Source organism: Hemitrygon akajei, chromosome 22, assembly GCF_048418815.1.
Source record: "Hemitrygon akajei chromosome 22, sHemAka1.3, whole genome shotgun sequence".
In the NCBI taxonomy this organism is placed as follows: domain Eukaryota; kingdom Metazoa; phylum Chordata; class Chondrichthyes; order Myliobatiformes; family Dasyatidae; genus Hemitrygon; species Hemitrygon akajei.
The window spans coordinates 67,375,534-67,384,727 of record NC_133145.1 but is presented as its reverse complement, the minus strand read 5'-3'; the positions used below and the strand labels follow the sequence as shown (position 1 = coordinate 67,384,727).

At 44.5% G+C, this 9,194-nt stretch overlaps 1 protein-coding gene across 2 annotated transcripts in view; it reads left to right on the top strand.

Annotated features, from left to right (window-relative positions):
* Positions 1 to 27: 27 nt before the first annotated feature.
* The window catches only part of radil2a (Ras association and DIL domains 2a), a 118,654-nt gene continuing 109,487 nt past the window's right edge, over positions 28 to 9,194 (top strand). The window contains exon 1 of one of the 2 annotated variants that reach the window (XM_073026535.1): positions 28 to 2,227. The gene's annotated coding sequence lies outside the window, so the exon portion shown is untranslated. Of the gene's footprint in view, positions 2,228 to 7,327; positions 7,418 to 9,194 lie in introns of those variants that run through there. The other variant, XM_073026533.1, reaches the window with a different exon arrangement.

The following is a 9,194-nucleotide window of genomic DNA, read 5'->3' as shown; positions in this document are numbered from 1 at the left end:
AAATTACAGACATCTCTCAATGTAGTCAACTCCTTGTTTTTGTTCGTTATGCTCATTGTGATGCCACCAAAAAAAATTCTTATTTTGTGAGTCCGTTTTGGAAAAGGTAAAAAGTTTTTATGCCAAATAAAACTTTGACTGGAAAGAAAAACTTCATACTTTGGCACAGATGGAATTCCTGCAATCTTGGTGCTACATCTGGTTTTGCCACTTTAGAGAAAAAGGAAGCTCCTCACATCGTTGTCACTCACTGTCTTTACACAGACATGCACTGGTGACCAACACTCTTCCAACAACCCTGAAGGAAGTTTTGTCAACAGCTATAAAAGTCAACATCTTTATTAAAAGCAGTTTTCTGAATAATCACATTTTAAAAGACCTTGTCAAGAAATGTGTGCAGAATATGAAGTGCTTCCCTAGCACAAGGAAGTTCGCTGGGTTTCAAGAGAACAAGTATTGAAGTGCTTGTTCGAACTAAGGACAGAACCTACTCTTGGAACAATTTTTTAAAAATGGGTTGTATTCATGGTTTGGTTTACCAGGTAGATATTTTTAACCATGTGAACAAAATAAATCTTTCAATTCAACGTCCTAAAGTCACCATAATGGATGCTACTGAAAAATTACAAACTTTTTTGGCTAAGCTGCTGATATGGAAGAAGAGAGTAGAGGTTGTTACGTACACACAACCCTGTAAAAGTATCAGCAGCAATAGAACACACCTGGAGTCTGGTTTTGCTGTTAACAAAACACTACTTTATTAGTAACTACGTCATATAGGAACTTAAACCAGGTGAATCAAGAGTTAACAGTGTTGTGCATATATAGGTGTAAAAATGAAGTCCCCAAACTTCTTCAAGCTTAAGTGGTAAATGATACAGTCTTACAATGGTATGTAAGAAAATTCAGTTCAATCCACAAAATTGAAGTGAGATGTTTGTAATTCAAAGGCGAATGTTGTGAGAAGGCAATTACGTCGCTATTCCACAGATTCCACGACAGCAATACAAAATAATAGCAGTAGGTTTTATCTCCGAAGTAGTTCTACTCCACACATGAAATATCACCATCAGTGATCTTCAACGAATATCCTTTCAATACAAGTGGTACCTTGCCGGAATTCAGCTACGGGACATCTCAAAGTGGTGGCCACAGGATACTCAAACAGAATCCACGTATGGATTATTACCAACAGTAGCTTATCACAAAGGGGACCATCTTCCAGGGAACCACCACCCAGGCAAGGGCAGACACACCGGTAGATTCCAGAAGGTTACCCCAATCACACACAACGTGATAGCCACTTATCCAGTTCCACGACATACAAAATAACTCCTACAGTGACTTGCCACAGGGGTGCCTTTCTTCAGTGAACTACTACACCCAGATAAAGGGCAAACACACACGTGGTATTCACAAAGGTTTTCCCCTCACCAGAGAACCCACTCCTGTGGATTAACTAAGTGACAATCACACTTTTGTAGCTGAATGGAAACAAACTCACCCTAATGGACTACTGAGAATCCAAACAGTGATCTCTTTCTCACTAGGTTTCTTCTCTTCTCTTCTCTGCAAACTTCTTCTAGTTGCAGCAAACTTGTGAGAGTCATTTATCAATACTCAGGATCAATCCCAATGCACCCCTTTTGGGCTACTGAAAGCTTAAACCAGCAACCGACTCACTGGTGTCTTTTATTGACCGAATCCATCTTGACTCTAAGCTGCATCTCTGTGTGTCCTTGTATATTCAAAACAAGCTGCAGAAAAACTATAACATTGATTGTCCATCAAATAACTCCACCTCTCTCTCTCTCTGGGGCAGCTCAAACAGTGTCTAAAAGTCAGTCTCATTCTCCCAGCGTTTTAAAGTGACAGTCCACAGAAAAAATGAACCCCAGGGGTACATAAGAAGGTTGACAGCTTTGCAAACTTTTTACCAAGATGGAATTGAGATACAAATTTTGCTGACAATTTCTTTGAAGAGAAACATCTGTGAACACCTGGAAACACCAGATCTCTTTCAAGAGTTATTTTCATTTTGATGACATTAAAGTTGAACCAAGGATCTGCAGTCCTTTTCTTCTTGATGTAAACTGTATTGAAGATGTTGATCCAGCCAAAGTTAAACTTATTGATCTCAGGACAACAAACTTCCTACAACTGGAGTTTAACTCAACAAGCCTTGGAGATTTCCGATGTTCCTTTAGAGAAGTTCATCCCAAGCGAGGTATGGAAGCTTTAATTCCATTTGCAGCAACATATCTTTGTGAAACAGGATTTTTAACACTTTAAACCATTAAAACAAAAAATCAAAATCAATTGGATTTCCAACATGACAAGTGTGTTGTTATGTCAAAGACCACCCCACAGTTTAATGTTTGAAGCAACTACTGCCTTGACACTGATATGCCCTTTAAAAAAATATTCAATTTTAACATGCATATTTTTGAATGCATATTCTTGTTATTTAATGTGTCAATAAAGAAGCACATATATTACTATATCACAAATATATATTATTAATATTTTGATAAATGTATTTCACTATAATTGGTTTATTTTATAATACTATGTATTGTATTTCATATATTCAAATACATTAATCTAAGAAGAGTCCATAAGGTTCGCCGGACTGACAAAGGGGTCTATAGGCTTCACCAGACTGACAAAGGGGTCCATTGGCTTCACCAGACTGACAAAGGGGTCTATAGGCTTCACCAGATTGACAAAGGGGTCTATTGGCTTCACCAGACCGACAAAGGGGTCTATTGGCTTCACCAGACCGACAAAGGGGTCTATAAGCTTCACCAGACTGACAAAGGGGTCTATAAGCTTCACCGGACTGACAAAGGGGTCTATAGGCTTCACCAGACTGACAAAGGGGTCCATTGGCTTCACCAGACTGACAAAGGGGTCTATAAGCTTCACCAGACTGACAAAGGGGTCTATAGGCTTCACCGGACTGACAAAGGGGTCTATAGGCTTCACCAGACTGACAAAGGGGTCAATAAGCTTCACCAGACTGACAAAGGGGTCCATTGGCTTCACCAGACTGACAAAGGGGTCTATAAGCTTCACCAGACTGACAAAGGGGTCTATTGGCTTCACCAGACTGACAAAGGGGTCTATAAGCTTCACCAGATTGACAAAGGGGTCTATAGGCTTCACCAGACTGACAAAGGGGTCTATAGGCTTCACCAGACTGACAAAGGGGTCTATAAGCTTCACCGGACTGACAAAGGGGTCTATAGGCTTCACCGGACTGACAAAGGGGTCTATTGGCTTCACCAGACTGACAAAGGGGTCTACAGGCTTCACCAGACTGACAAAGGGGTCCATTGGCTTCACCAGACTGACAAAGGGGTCTATAAGCTTCACCGGACTGACAAAGGGGTCCATTGGCTTCACCAGACTGACAAAGGGGTCCATAGGCTTCACCAGACTGACAAAGGGGTCTATTGGCTTCACCAGACTGACAAAGGGGTCTACAGGCTTCACTAGACTGACAAAGGGGTCCATAGGATTCACCAGACTGACAAAGGGGTCCATAGGCTTCACCAGACTGACAAAGGGGTCCATTGGCTTCACCAGACTGACAAAGGGGTCTATAAATTTACCAGACTGACAAAGGGGTCCATAGGCTTCACCAGACTGACAAAGGGGTCTATTGGCTTCACCAGACTGACAAAGGGGTCTACAGGCTTCACTAGACCGACAAAGGGGTCTATAAATTTACCAGACTAACAAGGGGCCATAGGCTTCACTAGATTGACAAAGGGGCCCTTTACCAGACTGACAAAGGGGTCTATAAGCTTCACCAGACTGACAAGGGGGTCCATAGGCTTCACCAGACTGACAATGGGGTCCATAGATTTACCAGACTTACAAAGGGGTCCATCAGCTTCACCTCTTTAACTCTTTATATATCTGGAAAAAAAAAACTTTTAGAGAATAGACAATAGACTATAGACAATAGGTGCAGAAGTAGACCATTTGGCCCTTCGAGCCTGCACCACCATTTTGAGATCATGGCTGATCAATTACTATCAATACCCAGTTCCTGCCTTGTCCCCATATCCCTTGATTCCCCTATCAATAAGATACCTATCTAGCTCCTTCTTGAAAGCATCCAGAGAATTGGCCTCCACTACCTTCCGAGGCAGTGCATTCCAGACCCCCACAACTCTCTGGGAGAAGAAGTTTTTCCTTTACTCTGTCCTAAATGACTACCCCTTATTCTCAAACCATGCCCTCTGGTACTGGACTCTCCCAGCATCTGGAACATATTTCCTGCCTCTATCTTGTCCAATCCCTTAATAATCTTATATGTTTCAATCAGATCCCCTCTCAATCTCCTTAAATCCAGTGTGTACAAGCCCAGTCTCTCTAACCTCTCTGCGTAAGACAGTCCAGACATCCCAGGAATTAACCTCGTGAATCTACGCTGCACTTCCTCTACAGCCAGGATGTCCTTCCTTAACCCTGGAGACCAAAACTGTACACAATACTCCAGGGCTCTGTACAAATGCAAGAGGATTTCCTTGCTCTTGTACTCAATTCCCTTTGTAATAAAGGCCAACATTCCATTAGCCTTCTTCACTGCCTGCTGCACTTGCTCATTCACCTTCAGTGACTGATGAACAAGGACTCCGAGATCTCTTTGTATTTCTCCCTTACCCAACTCTACACCGTTCAGATAATAATCTGCCTTCCTGTTCTTACTCCCAAAGTGGATAACCTCACACTTATTCACATTAAATGCCATCTGCCAAGTATCTGCCCACTCACCCAGCCTATCCAAGTCACCCTGAATTCTCCTAACATCCTCATCACATGTCACACTGCCACCCAGCTTAGTATCATCAGCAAATTTGCTGATGTTATTTTCTATGCCTTCATCCAAATCGTTAACGTAAATGGTAAACAGCTGTGGTCCCAATACCAAGCCCTGTATTGGGACCCCACTAGTCACCACCTGCCATGCTGAGAAACACCTATTCACCGCTACCCTTTGCTTTCTATCTGCCAACCAGTTTTCTATCCATGTCAATGCCTTCCCCCCGATGCCCTGAGCTTTGATTTTACCCACCAATCTTCTATGTGGGACCTTATCAAATGCCTTCTGAAGATCGAGGTACACTACATCCACTGGATCTCCCCCATCTAACTTCCTGGTTACATCCTCGAAAAACTCCAACAGATTAGTCAAGCATGATTTACCCTTGGTAAATCCATGCTGGCTTGGCCCAATCCTATCACTGCTATCTAGATATGCCACTATTTCATCTATTTCATCCTTAATAATGGACTCAAACTTTTCAACTTTTGATAACCTCTTTTATACTATTGGCTATCTTATCTTCCTATTTCATCTTTTCTCTCCTTAATGGCTTTTTAGTTGCCTTCTGTAGATTGTTAAAATCTTCCTTATCCTCTGGTGGCATCCATTAGTCTCGCAAGACCATGGATCTGTGCCTGGAATGGTTTCCAGGGCGCAGGCCTGGGCAAGATTGTATGGAAGACCAGCAGTTGCCCATGCAACAGGTCTCCTCTCTCCACGACACCGATGTTGTCCAAGGAAGGGCAAGGGCCGATACAGCTTGGCTTCTAACTTCCCTCTAATTTTGCTATACCATACGCTCTCTTGTTTCCTTTTATGCTCTCTTTGTCAATGCCATAGTTGCCTCATCCTCCCTTTTGAATATTTCTTCATCTTTGGAATGTAGCTATACTGTGCCTTCTGAATTGCCCAGAAACTCCAGCCATTGCTGCTCTGCTATCTCCCCGGATAATGTCCCCTTCAAATTATCCTTGGCCAGCATCTCTCTCATGTCTCTGTAATTCCCTTTACTCCACTGTAATATTGATACTTTTGACTTTATCTTCTTCCTCTCAAACTGCAGGAATTCGATGTCCACTGTCTCCTAAGGCCTCCTTTACCTTAAGCTCCCTAATCAAATCTGGTTCATTACACAACACCCAAAACAGAATTGCCTTTCCACGAGTGGGCTCAACTACAAGCTGCTCTAAAAAGCTACTTTGGGGGGCATTCTACAAATTCCCACTCTTGGGATCCAGCAACAACCTGATTTTCCCAATCTACCTGCATATTGAAATCCCCCATCACTATCATAACATTATTACATGACGTTTTCATTTCTCATTGTAATTTATATCCCACATACTAGCTACTGTTTTGTAACCTGTATCAGGATCTTGTTACCCTTAGTGTTTTCTAACTCTACCCGCAAGGATTCTACTTCTTCTGATACTTTGTCATCTCTTTCTAAGGGTTTGATTTCATTTTTTCCAACAGAACTACCCCACCCCCTCTGCCTACCCACCTATCCTTTCGATATAATGTGTACCCTTGATGTTAAGCCCCCAGCTACAATCCATATACATGCCAATAACTATGCTACAAGATCATCTACCTTATTCTGTATATTGTGTTCATTCAAATATAACACCTTCAGTACTGTATCACCTTTTCAATTTTGCTTCCACTTCAACATCTCTTTGACTGCAATTTTGCCCAGTTACCTCCCTGTCCTTCCTTACAGTCTCACTACACAATGCATTGACTTGCATACCAATTACCCCATCCCAAGCCCTATCACTCCATTCCCATTCCCCTACCAAATTAGTTTAGACCCTCCCCAAAAGCTCTAGCAAACCTGTCTACAAGGATATTGGTCTCCCTTGGGTTCATGAGTAACCCATCCCTTTTTTTACCAGTCATACATTCCCTAGAAGAGATCCCAATAATCCAGAAATCGGAAACCTTGCCCCCCCCCCCCCCCAACACCAGTTCCTCAGCCACCCACTCATCTGTACTATCATCCTACTCCTGCCCTGACTAGCACGTGGCACTGGGAGTATTCCAGCGATTACAACCTTGAAGGTCCTGCTCATCAACCTTTCCCCTAACTCCCTTTACACACTGTGAAAGACCTCTTCCCCTTTCTATCTATGTCACTGGGGCCAGTGTGCACCATGATCTCTGGCAGCTCACCCTCCCTCTTGAGAATCTTCAGCTGCAGCTCTGAGACATCTTGACTGACTTGAGAGGGTGCTGGGAAGTAATATCCATGTAATTAAACAAAAGCTGAAATAAAAAGGCAATCTCAGCAATGTGCACCATGATTCGACATATTCCGTGTAGTGGGCCGAATGGTCAGGGACATTCCAGCTCTCTTATCAGACACTGCAACAGAGTCCACCTCCACAGTCACTGCGGAAACAATTTGCCTTCATCCCTCGACCCATCCCGGGCTGCCGGGCTTCGGCCGGAGCTGCGCCTGCAGTGCCTCTGTCGGGACAGAGGCGGCGCCGGGACACCGAGCCCGGGGTGGGGGTGAGAGCCGCGGGGGTCGCCTCTTGCTCCGCCGAGCCTGGCCTGGGCATGTGGGCGCTGGTGAGGGGCGTTTGCCGTGCGAATAAGGCCGAGCAATCGGCAGTCTTCACGCACCGCTGTTCCCGGTGCTGACGGGGGGAACGGGAGTGAATGTTTCTGGATGCAGATAGTCGAAACCTCTGGGGTCAGGGGTAGGCCGAGGCCTTGCTCAAACACCCGACACGATGCAGGGACAAGGCCCATTCTCCACCACTGCCCAGTGACCCCCGGACTGGAGGGAGGGAGGGGGGAATCGGACAAGGTTCCTCCTCCCCATCACCACCTGGGAGTGGAAGGGTGGGGGAGATTTGCTGGGGTGTCTGCTTCCCATTACCACCCAGTAACCCTGTGGGGTGGAGGAGATCTGAGGTAATCTGTTCCCCATCACCACCCAGTGACCCTGTGGGGTGGGGGAGATCTGAGGTAATCTGCTCCCCATCACCACCCAGTGACCCTGTGGGGTGGAGGAGTGGGGGAGATCTGAGGTAATCTGCTCCCCATCACCACCCAGTGACCCTGTGGGGTGGAGGAGTGGGGGAGATCTGAGGTAGTCTGCTCCCCATCACCACCCAGTGACCCTGTGGGGTGGAGGAGTGGGGGAGATCTGAGGTAATCTGCTCCCCATCACCACCCAGTGACCCTGTGGGGTGGAGGAGTGGGGGAGATCTGAGGTAATCTGCTCCCCATCACCACCCAGTGACCCTGTGGGGTGGAGGAGTGGGGGAGATCTGAGGTAATCTGCTCCCCATCACCACCCAGTGACCCTGCGATTAGAGACGATGTGTTTCTGTTTGGATCAGTCTGAAATGTTGACAGGAGTGTTATCAGGACAGCCCGATTCTTCCTCACTGAGAGAAGGGCTGTAATCTGCCCCAGCACTTTTCTCTGTATTCTGGCTAACACAGGAGGTTGAGGCCAGATTAAAAGTCTTCTGTGTGGATACCTGAGGATTGGTGAAGTAATAGAAAAAGGAAAAAGGATTCGTATGATATAATGTTTAGTATAATATTTTGGAAAAATTAAGATTGTGGGTTATAGTGAATTAGCAAAACAAGATCGAGCTGTTGCACTTTTGTGAAAGGGTGGGGAATTCCCTGATGAATGTGGTTCCCATGGGGGCAATAGTAAATGAAGTTAGAAAGGGAAGTAAAGAAATGGTTGAGGCATCAAATATATATTTAATAATTGCTTTCACTTTAGGGGAAACACTGAAAGGATTAGTGGTTGTGAAATTAAAGTTGGCTCTGCCAGTATGCAAGCTTAAAGGGCTCGGATTGCTGCACTGGAGAAGCTGCATCTTTAGTCTCTTTAAGAACTGACTACAGAGATAGTGGATGTGTTTGTAACAATGGGGATGTCTGGAATGGTTAGACTGTAAGCTTGGTGTTAATTAGGGCACCAAGGTCATCCATTTGTGGATCAACTCCAGACATTAACCAGGGAGAGAGGGTGGAAGTAAGGTGCAGGCAGTGGGTTCCAGGCAGGGTCAAAAACACAAGGTTACCTTCTTTCTGTCTCAGGTTTATTCTTAAGCCTGTCACAGATTTAACTTCATATTGTCCCATAAGAAAATTTGTAATATTTGCTGTTCTATTTCTTTGTCCTATTTTCTTTCGCTTCTAATTTCCCCACCCCCACAATATGTTCAAAAGCTTATCTATAGTTTGAGCTATTTATGTCAGTAGGGCACTGCTACCAGCCTGATTTTAGTGAAGCCCATCACAACAGTATTTCATCCCTCATCCCATATGCTCTTAATTTTGCTTAATCGCCTGGTGTAGCATGTTACATAGTACAG